The 15,267-nt window shown below is 33.9% G+C and overlaps 1 protein-coding gene across 4 annotated transcripts in view; it reads left to right on the top strand.

Moving 5' to 3' along the window:
- Nucleotides 1-15,267, top strand: part of FANCL (FA complementation group L) — an 85,450-nt gene that overhangs the window by 55,469 nt on the left and 14,714 nt on the right. The gene's annotated exons all lie outside the window — the stretch shown is intronic.

Below are 15,267 nucleotides of genomic sequence, written 5' to 3'. Positions count from 1 at the left end.
ATTTTAAATCCTAAGGAGCTCTTTTATAAAGCAGTTAGCAGTAGGTTAAAAATCGGGTGGAACTTTTCAGACATAATATCAGAGAATCTTTTTCAGAGGAGAATGAGTTATGAATGAAAATATAAATCCTGCCATTTCTCTTCAGTTTTTATTGTTCTAAAGTGTTTGTCCTTAGTTTGTCCTTGAACTTATACTATATTCTTTTTGCATATGCTTTGGAATATTCTTACTTTGATTCTTTCTCCTGCTCCTGTCAGTTTAATTTCTCAATACATTGGTGATATCTAACAAGTTAATGTATTTAGGAGTGCACTGTAAATTGTACCATTAGGTAGATAAAATGTGGTATGATTATCAATAGTTCTGTCATCAACATTGACATGTGTGACTTTTAAAGATCTGGCAGGATGGTGGTTAGATTCAAAGAAAAATCTAATGACAGGTAATCTAATATCTCACCAAGTAAATCGATACCAAAATGAAGAGAATCTTTCTATTCTTATACAAAGTGAAAAGAATTCCTAGTGGCGTTTAACAAATACTCTGAGTAGAGGCTACTCTTATTTTTGTTATGAAATTTTGGTAGGTTCAAGTGAAAATTTATGCTTACATTTAAATTCTAATATATAGAGTAAAGTAATCATCTTGTCAGTTAATAAAAAAAAAGCCTAACAGCATTTACATTGTCTTATGAGGTTTCAAATATTAAATTATACCATCTACATTTAAAATATATTTTTGTCATTTTCTTCTTTAAAAACAAAACAGTCTCCCTCCTTCTAATGGAAATCAAGAAAACACAGCAAAATATAGGTGATGAGAAACACTATGATTTGCTTTTGGTATTGTGATATGTGTTATAAATACATAAGAAATACTGTGTTTTTTTCAAAGAATTGGAGTTGTACATAAATTGCATAGTTTTTGAAAAATATGACTGTACATTTTCAGTTTGCCTCTATAAATTTTATGTATTATATGAGATCATGAGATAACATTGTTCCTAGATTGTATTACTCTTTCCATATGTTATCTGTAGATTATAATTTAAAGTTTATCAAAATCCCAAGGTTGAAGAATATATTTTTGCTGAATTTCCTAATTTTTTTTTTTAACATCTTTAATCATGCAAGTTTTCCTCAGGCTTTAATCTGTGAAGAAGTTCGCATCTCCCCAAAAGGACTGTTTAGCAGTTACCTTCTTGCCATTTAACAAAATTAGTGTGTGACTCTAACACTACAAAATCTTAAGAGCAATTTCTTCTAAATTTTGTGTCCCTACTTAACACCAGCTAAGTGCCTTGCACATATAAGCATGGAATAAGTGTTTATAATATTAATTCAAATCCAGATTTAGATTTAATTGTGTCGTATGTCAGGTTTTCTATTTTGTATTAGTTCTAAGAATACAGAATTAATTAGTAGTAACTGGAATTGCATTTTTTTAAATTAAAAGAACATATTAGAATTTAGTATAGTACAGATAGAAATTTAGACATCATTTTAACCACAACTCAAATTTGACATGTTTAATATTTATCACATTTGTTTCAGATATCTTTTTGTCTCTCTTTTAGGAATAAAATGTTCTGGGACTTAAAATTTTACTCCTCTTTTTCTTCTCTCCTTTCCTTTCTTTCCTTCTTTCCCTTTCTAGAGGAAAGTCTTTTGCCTGGAATTGACGTGTATGCTATCCATGCATACTCTTTTGCTACATTTGTTTATGCCATATTCTATAGTGTTTTCAGTCTTTTTTAAACAACATTGTTTCTGAGATTTACCCATGATCTATGCCTATAGTACATTTTAAATGCTTTATATCATTTCATTATATGAATCCACCAGTTAGTTTATTCAGTGTCCTAATGATATGGTTGTTCACAATTTCTTGCACAATTTCTTACTAAACAGTGCTGCTGTAAACATCTTTCTATGTTTCCTTTCATACATGTGAGACTTTTAGTATGGTTTATGCTTTGAAGTGAAAATGCTGGATTGTAAGGAGTGTACCTCTTTGAGGTTGCCAAACATTGCCAAATTATCTTCCCAAATTGGTTGTATAGCTTTATCCTCCTACCCAGCAATGCACAGTAGTTTCTCCTCTCCCACATCCTTGCTAAGTCAGTCTGGTTTTACTCTGATCTTAATTGCTATTAACAACTGATACTCTTTATTGTCGTGTTTATAATCTTTGCCTACTTAAATTTTTGTCTTTTCTTATAAGCATTTCTTACATACTTTGGATACTAATTATGTATTGGTTATATGGGATATAAGTGTCTTATCCCTGTGGCATGCTTTCTAACTTTGATATATTTTGTCAATCAGAAGTTTAATATTCAGTGTGGTCACATTTATCAGTCTCTTCATTGTGATTTCTGCTTTATGTGTCTTGAATGAGAAAATTTTTTGTATCTTGTTTTAAAAAGATATTCATTGAAAGTTTATTGTAAACGTTATACTTTTTGCACATTTAAATATGAGATAGGAATTATATTTACATTTGCCTTTTTTATATATGTTTATAGAATTTGGATGCATCTTCATTTGTGGAGGTCTGGGGTGATTTTATTTTTCTTCTCCATGTACTACTAAAATTGTCCATTGTTAGAGTTCAGCTATACATTGTTAAGCATTTTGCTGCTATTTCCAGATGAACTCTTGAGTGTTTTCGACATGATAAAAGTGTTGGCAATGTTAGTTTATGTTTTGAAAGTGTGAAGCAACATCAATTCTTTGCTGTGTGTGGCCTTTTTTCATTGGCCTATTGGAAACAATTCTGCTTGTGGGAGTACTATCTTTTTACCTTTTTAAAACAATTTTTAAACAGTTGTGGTTCATAAAGAATTGTAGTATTGTAGTCTAACAGCAAACTTACATTTAAAAGATTGTAAACAGGTGCCAGATAATTGATTTTAAAAAATTCCCTGTCTCCTTTTTGTACATTTCCTATTTGGATTCAGTGTTTCTGGACTTTAAACTTAGAAGATCTTTATTTTCCTTTCTTTCTGTAAAATAATAGGCATGACTTTGTGGCATCCATATTAAAAATGGGTAATTTTCCTTATGGTCCCTGTCTTCCTGCTGGGTTGATAATGTTTTGATGTATTTTTCTTTTGCTCTGATGAGAGGTCTGCTGCTGCTGCTCTGACATATTCATTTGGATGAATAATTATAACTTGCACAATGTCAAGCTGAAGATGGTAGGGTTTTGTGCGTCATGACAAGCCTAGTAGCCAGTGCAGGTGTCTCACAGCATGATCAGCAGCAGCCAGTGTATTCTGGCTCCGAGGAGGCATTTCAAGTGGTAAGAAATGAGCACCAAGGGCAAGGCTGCTGCTTCTACTGCTGCAGTGCTATGTGCCAGAGAAACAGAGTGCTTCTCAAAGACGAGTGACTGCACACCTCTTTTCACATATTTACTTTGTTTACCCAGTCAGTTTTCTTTTCTAGATTACAGCATAGGAATGTAAGAGCATGTCATGATTTTTATCTTATTCTACTTCCCAACATGACAAATGCTCTAAAATGTTTCTAATCTGCTGCCCTTTGGACTTGTATGTCTAGATCATATATATGAATAATGTCGACTGATGAGACCCTAGGATGCTCTAATGTAAGATTTTAAGTGCATTGACATTAGTGATTCTGTAAAAACAAAATTACCTTTCTCCAGGTCGCTGATCAACCCAAAATAGATGCTGAAGTTGTACCTTTACCTGTAAATATGTCATTAAGTGTAGGCTTCAGTGAACTGGCCTTGTCATGCTGACTGGAATTTTCAGAGGTTGGATATGATATAGTAAACAGTGGTCATTATATTTTTTTATCATGTAAATCTCATATTCTTGGGAGTAATGCCATGAATATAAGAAGAGCAAAATTAATGATAAAGCCTGTGGCTGATAATCTGATGGTGAATGAAGAAATTGTAATTAAAGGAAAACAATCCTATTACATAGCAGGGAGCAGGATCCATTAGTTAGAGCAACAAACTAGCAGTTGGGTATCCTTGGTTCTGTTTGCATTTCAGCCATTGACTTAATTGTATAATCTCAAACAAATCACAAGGCTGTTCTTTGCCTCAGTTCGTATGTATATGGAAATAGTGAACTTTTTCTAAGAGATCTTAAGAAAATAAATTTGGTTTAAAACAAATAGAATGGTAGATGGAGAAAACGCTCAGTATCATACTGTATGGATCCTAAGGATATTCTGCTTTTTTGATCTACTGGATTATCTTTCTTTCCATTTTTTCTCTGCTGTCCTTGTTGGAGAACTCATAGAACTGGATTTTTATTCAGTCTTTATTGGTTAATTAAATACACTTTTGGTTTCTTGGCCATCTTATTGTTTCTACAGTGGTATGGATAAAAAGACATCAAAGGAATCAAAACAAAGAAACTTGGTTCATTATTGAGATTATGTGATATGATTGACTTGTGTGATATGGTATCCTATTGAACTCAGTAACTAACTGCTTGTCTTTCTTTTTTTAAAATAACATGTATTTTAAAAGTACCCCTACATTGATTCTTAAAAAAAAAGAGAGAAAATACAAGCAAGCAAAATTTTAAAACTGTGAAATCACTTTTAATGCCTTCATTTATAGAGTTGGGATGTCACTGGTTAATCTGAACCTATGCTTATCATTTAACAAAATATTTCATTTTTTTGCAATATTATTGATAATGCTGTGTATTTATTATTCCAGATAATCTTTAGGATAATTTAGTTTTTAGTTATAATTGGGTTTACATTTATCCATCCAATTAAGAATATATTCACAGTCTAGGAACTGATTATCTCTACATTTATTTAGGTCCCCCAGTTAAGTAGCTATAGTTTCTTAATCCACATCTTGTACATTTTTGTTGAGTTTATTCCTAACTATAATACAGTATTTGTTGCTATTGCCTATTTGGTCTTTTTTTTAATCGTGTTTTCTAGTTTATAATGTGGGCAAGCTATTGATTTTTTTTAAAGTGTATATACTCTAATAAAAGTTGTATATGAACATAGTTTAAAGAGTTAGATTTACAAGGGTTTTTTTTGTTGTTGGTGGTGGTGTTTGCTTTCTTTTCAGACAAAACAGCATGACCTAGCATCCTTCCGCCTTTTTCTCCCTCTCCAGGGCCAACCACTTTTAATTGTTAGCTGATCCTTTTGGTATTATAATGTAATTTGTATTATAACATGCTCTTGTAATTATACTACCTTTTGTTTGTTGGTTTGGTTTGGCCACTATCTGTTAACTTCCGACGGTAGATAATGAGGGATTTGCTGTTTCTCTTTGCTATTTCTTCCGCCTTTCCTGCTCCAATCACATATGAATACTTCCTGTGTTCTTTTTCTTCTCAGATAGTTATCTTGTAATTTTGATTATCAGTGTTCTGTTCGCATTATTATGGTGAGCATATACGTATACTATGCAGGGATATACCATGTGTATTCAATATTATTTTTCCTTTGTTGCCCCAGTTTTTGTTACCACCTAGAGTTAACAATTGTCTATTTCATTTTCTTAGTTTTCTGTGTATTTAAAACTCATTCAGTCCACAATTTTCCATCAGTTGTCTAAATCTACTCTTAATCATCTACGTGGGGTTTCCTATTAGCTTTACTTTCTGGTAAATTTCATCAACGTTTTCTGGTAACCTTCCTGTTGAGTTTTTTTTTTTTTTTAAATACTGTCATGGTAATTTTTAAGAGTTTACTTCATTGACATATCTTCTTTTGTCCCCAGAGATACTAATAATATATATATTTTTTCCCATCTGAATAGTTTCTGTTTCCTTGGGTTGCTTTTTCTTATCATCTTTGGTTATCTGCTCATGATTAAAAGTCAGCTATTATAAACTATTTGAAGGCTCTGAGTACATGACTGGGGGCTTGTCAATTGTGAACCTCATTATAAAGTCACCTAAGTAGATCTCAGAATAGATTACCCGAGATGTTCATATTTTAGGTCTTTTTGATTGATTGGTCAGATTTGTTGAAGAAGACTCTTTTATTTAGCCTTCTGCCTACAAGTTACTGAGCAAACAGAAAATGCTCCCTTATGGCAAGCGTGGACCAACACTGCTGGGCAAGAAACAGCAGTCTGGATTAGTAACAGTTAACCCTCTTTCAATATACATTTATATTATGTTGTATAATTGAATATATAAACATACCCATATCCATATATGACAAGTAATTGGTATCTCTCTCTTTGTATGTTGAACTACATATACTCTAAAAACAATATTTCCATTTATATGCAACAGTCGGGAAGTATTCTGGTGTTCAAAAATGAAATAGAGATGATTAATGCAAAACAACCATCAATCTCACCAGGCTCTCTGGTTGTGGTAGATGACTATATATACATTGTAACATAAGTAACAAAGTAACATAACATATAACAAGTAATATATATTAAGAAATACTGTTTGGTCTTACAGTTTGCTGGTTAATGTATTGCTAATACTTAGACTGTAGTTTGGAGGAAACCAATAAAATATTCTTATATAGCAAGTGTCCTAGGTAAAAGAAAATATATAAGTATCAGTCTCCAAATGGCTTAATATTGTGATTTATATTTTAAAATGATTTTGGATAAGAAGGATTGTCTCAGCTTATCAGCAAAGCAATTTTATTTCAACACAAACACAATTTATTAACATTCTCTACCTCATGTTTTGTCACTGTCAGGGACTCTAGCAAATTAATATACTAAGTCTATTTGTACTTTTTTTTTTAAATCCAAGGACTATTTTAAAATAGTGAATATTGGTATATGTGTGTGTATGTGTGTTTTAAGCCATCCGTTTGGAAAAACAGGTACCCGTATTGAAAATAAAGTTCCAGTAGACAGAAATGATAATTCAAATATGAAAGATGCTAATTCAAGTATGATCTGCTAAAATCACTGACCAATACTCTCAGTAAATATTTACTTACTTTCATCCTCTTTTTGTGCTAAAAAAAAAAAAAGTTGAATATGAGAAGCCAGACTAACTTAGCAGATGGATATAATGAAGCAAACTAGAATTTTGGAGTTGGTAGATAGCAGAGGCAATGGAACAGTATTTTTTTTTTTTTTAAGTGATGTTCCTGCTAGCATGTAGTTCCCTGGCTCTGGCTGTGAAGGTAACATTGATAGCCAGAAACACACACATTTTATTAGTCTTGACCTTCTCTGAAAGCAAAGATTTTTGTGAACATTTATTTCCTTATTTTGTTGTTTTTAGTGTGAATAATAACAATTAGATATAGGCAACTTTTTGATGAAGGTAGAGTAGAACCCTTTCGTGGTATGTCCTACCTAGAGCAAAAAGTTAGACTAGTTTGCTTTTTTCTGATTGGCTTAATTTTTTTTTATTGTGTGGAACTTTATTTTAATACAAAGTAAAGGAAGTTAAAAACAGTTAACACGGAATATTAGAAATGTATTTGAACCAAATACTAAGGGTCTTAAGTAGCATTGTACAAGACGTGGTTTTTCTCAGAGTTAGCAAACTGAGAGATATATAATGGATAGACAGCCACAGGGGGTTGTTCATCAGTCAGGCTCAGGCTGCCATGGTATCTTAGGCCTATCCTGGCATTCTTAGCATCTTTATTATTTTTTAAAATTGTGATAAGATACACAAAATTTACTATCTTAACCATTTTTAAAGGTGCAGTTCAATGGTATTAAATACATTCAAGTTGTTGGTTACCTTTACTACCATTCATCTCCAGGACTCTTCAAATCTTGTAAAACTGAAACACTATACCCATTAAACGGTAACTCCTCTTCTCCTCACCAGTGTCTAGCAGCCACCATTCTAGTTTCTGACTCTATAATAGTTTGACTGTGCTAAGTACCTCACATAAGTGGAATCATGCAGCACTTGTCTTTTTTGCCTGGCTTATTTCACTTAGCATAATTTGCTCAAGGTTCATTCAAGTTGTAGCATATGTCAGAATTTCCTTCCTTTCTAAGATTAAAAATATGCCATTATATGTGTATACCACATTTTGTTTATCCCTTCCTCCATTGATGGACTTAAATTGCTTTCGCATTTTAGCTCATGGGAATAATGCTGCAAGTGAACATGGATGTGCATATATAGCTATATGAGTTCCCACTTTTAATTGGTAATTAAATTACCAATAATTAATTGGTAAATTTATCTTTAATATTTTGAGAAACTGCTATACTGCTTTCCAGAGCTCCTGTACCATTTTACATCCCTACAACAGTGTACAAGAGTTTCAGTTTCTCCACATCCTCCCAAATATTTTCTCTTAATGAGTGTGAGTGAAGTGATCTTACTACAGTTATGACTTGCATTTCCCCAAGAGATACTGAGTGTCTTTTCATGTACTTATTGGCCATTTCTATATCATCTTTGGATAAATGTCTTAGTCAGTCTTTGGCCCAGTTTTAAAATAGGTTGTGTTGTTGAGTTTTAAGAGTTCTCCATATATATTCTAGATATGTATCCTTTATCACATACATGATTTGCAAATGTTTTTTCCCATTCTGTGTGTTGCCTTTTTACTCTGTTGCTATTGTCTTCTGATGCACAAACTTTTAAAATTTTCATCAAGTCTAACTTTTCCTGTTGTTGCCAGTGCCCTTGGTGCTATATTGAAGAAATCATTGCCCGATCCAGTGTCATAGAGCTTCTGCCCTGTGTTTTTTTTGAAAGTTTTATACTTAAACAGCTCTTATATCTATGTCTTTGATCCATTTTAAGTTACCTTTTGTATATGGTACTAGATAAGGGGCCAACTTAATTATTGCATATTGATATCCAGTTTTCCTAGCTCCATTAGTTGAAAAGATTGTTCTTTTCTCATTGAATGGTCTTGACACTTTGTCAGAAATGATTTGATCATGTATATGACTGTATATTTCTAGGCTCTCTATTCTGTTCCATTTGTATTTTATCTGTCTTTATGCTAGTACCACATTGTTTTGATTACTGTAGCTTTATAGGAAGTTTTGAAATCAGAAAATGTGATTTCCACTTTGTCCTTTCTGCTTTTTTCCTCCATGTTTGTTATTCTTTTTCAAGATTGTATGGCTATACAGGGTCTCTTAAGATTCTATGAGTTTTAAGTTGGGGTTTTCTGTTTGTGCCCCCCAAAAATGTCATTCGGTTTTGATAAGGATTGCATTGTCTTCCAGTTCATGAATGTGGGTTGAGATTCCTTTTATTGATGTCTTCTGTTAATTTCTTTCAGGAGTGATATAACCATTTGTGTTTTCATTTTATGTCCTTAATCTTCTTGGTTAAGTTAATTACTAAGGTGTTTTTTTTTTGCTTTGTTTTTTGATGATATTGTAAACGGAATTGTTTTCTTAATTTCTTTTTTGGGTTGTTTATTGTTACTGTTTGGAAATGTAAGGTAAGGTAAGGTGAAGTCACTCAGTTGTGTCCAACTCTTTGTGTCCAACTCTGTAGGCTACCCCACAGACTGTAGCCTACCAGGCTCTTCCATCCATGGGATTTTCCAGGCAAGAGTACTAGAGTGGGTTGCCATTTCCTTCTCCAAAGGATATTCCCGACTGAGGCATCGAACCCAGGTCTCCCGCATTGTAGGCAGATGCTTTACCATCTGAGCCACCAGGGTGTGGTCAAAGAGGTATCCTGTCACTTTGCTGAATTAATTTCTTAGTTCTAACAATTTTGGGGGAGTATTTAGGATTTTTTACTTGTAAGTTTATATCATCTGCAAGCAGGGATAATTTTACTTCTTCCTTCCTTATTCAGATGCTTTAATTTCTTTTTCTTGCCTAATTGATCTAGGTAGAACTTCTAGTACTGTGTTGAACAGAAGTGATGAAAGTAGGTATCCTTGCCTTGTTCTTGATCTTAGAGGAAAAGCTCTGTCTTTGAGCATTGAGTATGATGTTTGCTGTTCTTTTTTTATAATATGGCTTTTATTTTGTCGCAGTAATTTTCTTTGATCTTTGTTGAGTTTTTATCATGAGAAGGTGTTAAATATTGTCAAATGTTTTTCCTGGGTCAGTTCAGATGATTAAATGGATTTTTTTTTTCATTCCATTAGTATAGTGTTTTACATTTTATTAATTTGCATATTTTGAGCCATTTTTGTATTCCAGGAGTAAATCCCACCTGATCTCTGTGTATAATGTTTTTAATATTGCTGCTTAATTTGGTATTTTGTTGAGTATTTTTCTTTTATCAGTATCCAAAAGGGATCATGGTTTTTAGTTTTCTTGGCACTTTAGTATCAGAGTAAAGATAGCCTCTTTATGCTTACCTAAAAATTAGTTAGGAAGTATTTTATCCTTATCAGTTTCTTGGAGAAGTCTGAGAAGTATTGGTGGTTGTAGTTGTTGTTCAGTCAGTAAGTCATGTCCAACTCTTTGCGACCCCAGGGACTACAGCACTCAAGGCTTCCTTGTCTTTCACTATCTTCGAGTTTGCTCAGATTATGTCCATTGAGTCGATGCCACCTAACCATCTCATCCTCTTTCACCCTCTTCTCCCCCTGCTCTCAGTCTTTCCCAGGACAAGGTCTTTTCTAATGAGTCAGTTCTTTGCATCAGGTGGCCAAAAGTATTGGAGCTTCAGCTTCAGCATCAGTCCTTCCAATGAATATTCAGGGTTGATTTCCTTTAGGACTGAATGGTTAGATCTCCTTACTGTCCAAGGGAGTCTCAAGAGTCTTCTCTAGCACCACATTTTGAAAGCATTAGTTCTCTGGCGCTCAGCCTTATGGTCCAACTCTCACATCTGTACATGACTACTAGAAAAACCATAGCTTTGACTGTATGGACCTTTGTCAGAAAAGTGATGTCTTTGCTTTTTAATATGCTAAATTTGTCATACTTTTCCTTCCAAAGAGCAAACATCTTCTGCAGTCACTGTCCACAGTGATTTTGGAGTCCAAGAAAATGAAATCTGTCATTGTGTCCATTTTTCCTCCTCCTATCTGCCATCAAGTGATAGGACTGGATGCCATGATCTTAGTTTTTTGAATGTTGAGTTTTAAGCCAGCTTTTTCACTCTCCTCTTTTCACCCTCATCAAGAGGCTCTTTAGTTCCTCTTTGCTTTCTGCCATTAGAGTACTATCATCTGCATATCTGAGGTTGATGATATTTTGTTAAGTTTCTTAAAATGTTTAGTGTAATTCATCAGTGACACTATCAAGTCCAGGACTTCTCCGTTGAGATCTTTTAAATACTGATTCAGTCTCCTTACTCCTCATTATTCTATTCAGATTCTCTGTTTATTTGTGGTTGAGCCTTGGAAAGTTTTGTGATTCTAGGAATTTATTCATCAAGGCCATGCAATTTGTTGGTATATAATTTTTCATGAAATTTTTTCACAAAATTTCATGAAATTTTTGTCTTATAATTCTTGTTTTTGTACAATGGTAGTAATATCCGCACTCATATTTGATTCTAATAATTTGAATTCTTTTTTTCTTAGTCAGTTTATTTAAAAATTTGTCCACATGTTGAACTTTTATAAGAATTAACCTTTGGTTTCATTGATTTTTCTCTTGTCTTTTTATGCTCTATTTTACTCATCTCTTCTCTAATCTTTCTTTCTTTCTTCTAGCTTTGAGTTTAGTTTGGTTCTTTAGTTGTAAAGTTAGGTTGTTGATGGTGAGCTTTTTCTTGTTTTTTAATGTATGTATTTATAGCTATAAATATCCTCTTTACTACTACTTTGCTACATTCTGTAAGTTTTAAACGCTGTGTTTTCAGAAAGTTTTTGTCTCTCAAGTTTTTTCTAATCGGGCTTCCCTTGGTGGCTCAGTGGTAAAGAATCTGCCAGCCAATTCAGGAGATGTGGGTTCAATCCCTGGGTCGGGAAAATCTCCTCCAGAAGGAAATAGCAACCCACACCAGTATCCTTGCCTGGGAAATTGCACAGACAGAGAAGCCTGGTGGGCTACAGTCCATGGGTCTAAACAACAACAACAATCAATTTTCTGATTACACTGTGATTTCTTATTTGATCCATTGATTAAGAATATGTTGTTCAATTTCCATAAATTTGTGGGTTTTCCAGTTTTCTTTCTATTCCTGATTTATAAGTACATTCAATTGTGGTTGGAAAAGGTACTTTATATGGTGTCTGTCTTTTCAGATGTATTCATACATATTTTGTAGCCTGGAACATGATATGTTCTGGAAAATATTCCATGTGCATTTTGGAAATATGTACTTTTGTTACTGTGTGGAGTGTTCAATATGTGACTGTTAGATCTTGTTGGTTGGTTTGTTGTTCAAGTACTCTGTTTCCTTATTTATCTTTCTGGTTGTTCTGTTATTGAGAGTAGGGTATTGATGTCTCCCATATATTATTGTACAACTGTTTCTCTTCAGTTCTGTTAATTTTTGTTTCATGTTTTGATGGCTGTTATGAGCTGCATGAAAGTTTATAATTCTCATAAATTTGTGCTGTATAGAACCTTTTATTAATACATAATGTTCTTCTTTGTTTCTTATAATCTATTTTGATTTTGATTTAAAGTCTGTTTTGTCTCATATTAGTTTAGCCACTCCTGTTCTCATTTGGTGATTGTTTACATGGAATATCTTTTTTCATTCTTTCAGTTTCATCTCATTTGTGTCTGTGGATCTAAAGTGATAATGTTATCGATAACATGTATTTGTATACCCACTCTGCCAATATGTCTTTTGATTAGAGAGTTCAGTCCATTTACATTTATAGTTTAATACTGATAAGGAGGCACTTAATCTGTCATTTTGCTACTGTTTCCATATGCCTTATAGTTATTTTTCCCTTATTTCTGGCATTACTGCTTTAGAGTTCAGTTGATTTTTTGGGAGATTAAACATTTAAATTTCTTTTGTCATATATTGTCCTGGATAGTTCCTCTGTGGTTACTGTCAGGATTACATTTAACATCCTGAAGTTATAATCCTCTGATTTATACCAGCTTAACTTCAATAATACACAAACTTTGGTCCTTTACAGCTTTATACCGACCCTTATCAATTGTCAAAAATTACATATTTATGTAGTGTGTGTTCAAAACCATAAACTAATAATTCTTTTAAATGCATTTGTCTCTTAAATTATGTAGGAAATGAAATGTGAAGTTACAAACCAAACTTCCTGTTACATTAGCTTTGAGTAGAATGATTCTTAGTGTTAAAACATACTTTAAACTCTTAAATCATGTACAAAAAAAGGAGTGGAGTTAAAAATCATGTCTTTGGTGGATCTCTTAGAGTTCATTGAGCTTCTTTGATGTGTATATTTATGTATTTCATCAAATTTGGGGATTTTTTAGTCATCATTCAAATATTCTTTCTGCCATTTTCTTCTTCTGGGATCCCACAGTCCATATGTCAGTTAACTTGGTGGTGTCGTACACTTTCCTTAAACCTTGTGCACTTTTCTTTGATCTTTTTTTCTTCCTAGTTCTCAGACATAATAACTTGTTATTTTTTCTTGTGATGAGAACTTTTAGGATTTACTTTTAACAAATTTCATATACAAGTGTTAATTATATCAATCATGTATATTACATCTCTAGTATTTACTATAACTGAAATTGGAAGTTTGTACCTTTTGACCACCTTCATCTGATTTTTCTACCCTCCACCCCCTCCCCTCTAGTAACCACAAATATGATCTCTTTTTCTGAGTTTGTTGTTTGAAGTATAATTGACCTACAACACTTTGTTAATTTCTAGTGCACAATATACAGTGATTCAGTATTTCTATACATTTCAAAAACATCACCATTGTAAATCTAGTTTACCATCTGTCAACATACAAAGATACTACAATATTATTGACTGTATTCCCCACATTGTACATTTCACCCCCATGACTCATTTATTTTGTAACTGGAAGTTTATATGTCTTAATTTTCCTCACCTGTTTCACTCATCCCAGTTGAGTTGCTTTTGAATGTTATAGTCTTTAATACCTGACACTCAGAAGGGGAAAAAGAAAAATGAGGAGGGGGGAAGGGGCAGTGGCTTATAGTACTCTGCAAGTCACTTTTGCAGGAGATGGAGGGATTTATGACAGTTGAAGGAAGTGCAAAAGCAATATCCAACTGCCTCTTTGTCTTTTCCTCTGAGATGAGAAGCGGCAATCAGTCATCAGAGCACAGACACGTGATATTTGAAAGACACATCCTATTCTCTTCAGTTCAGTTCAGTCGCTCAGTCGTGTCCAACTCTTTGCGACCCCATGAATCACAGCACACCAGGCCTCCCTGTCCATCACCAACTCCCAGAGTCCACTCAAACTCATGTCCATCGAGTCGGTGATGCCATCCAGCCATCTAATCCTCTGTTGTCCCTTTCTCCTCCTGCCCTCAATCCCTCCTAGCAGCTTTTCCAGTGAGTCAGTTCTTCGCATCAGGTGGCCAAGGTATTGGGAGTTTCAGCTTCAGCATCAGTCCTTCCAATGAACACCCAGGACTGATCTCCTTTAGGACTGGTTGGATCTCCTTGCAGTCCAAGGGACTCTCAAGAGTCTTCTCCAACACCACAGTTCAGAAGTATTAATTTTTCGGCGCTCAGCTTTCTTCACAGTCCAACTCTCACATCCATACATGACCACTGGAAAAACCATAGCCTTGACTAGACGGACCTTTGTTGGCAATGTAATGTCCCTGCTTTTTAATATGCTATCTAGGTTGGTCATAACTTTCCTTCCAAGGAGTAAGCATCTTTTAATTTCATGGTTGCAATCACCATCTGCAGTGATTTTGGAGCCCAAAAAAATGAATCTGACACTGTTTCCACTGTTTCCTCATCTATTTCCCATGAAATGATGGGGCAGATGCCATGATCTTGGTTTTCCTATTCTCTTACCCTGACTTACATAAACTGTGTGCAAGGTGCTCATGTAGTGTGTGCAGAGCTGCCTGTCAGGGAGCAGGGTGATGTGTAGCCCCTGCGAAGCTGAGCTGAAATTGACCAGAGTTGCAAGCCTTCAATGGACTTAAGAGTTCCAGAATAGTTTCTGTCAGAAACTGGGTGGGGAGACAGATTCCTACTTTGCTTTCTTTGTAATTACTTTGTAATCTACCCAGAATTCTCATTTAATTAGCTTTTTTTTTTTTTGATGGTCTACAATATAGGATAGCTTCGGATCACATTGGAAGTGCCTATACATTTTCAACATACACCTGACAGAATTTATTTGCTTCTCCTTCCCAGTCTCCCTTATCTTTTTTATAAGCAGAGTTGCTACATTCTGTAATGGCTACACATGGAGTGAGTATGTTTCATTTGATTTTGGGCATATATACTCT

The sequence above is a fragment of the Cervus canadensis genome, chromosome 5 (genome assembly GCF_019320065.1).
Source record: "Cervus canadensis isolate Bull #8, Minnesota chromosome 5, ASM1932006v1, whole genome shotgun sequence".
NCBI classification, from domain to species: Eukaryota; Metazoa; Chordata; class Mammalia; order Artiodactyla; family Cervidae; genus Cervus; species Cervus canadensis.
Note: the sequence above shows the minus strand (reverse complement) of the source record. Positions and strands in the feature narration are given on the sequence as shown.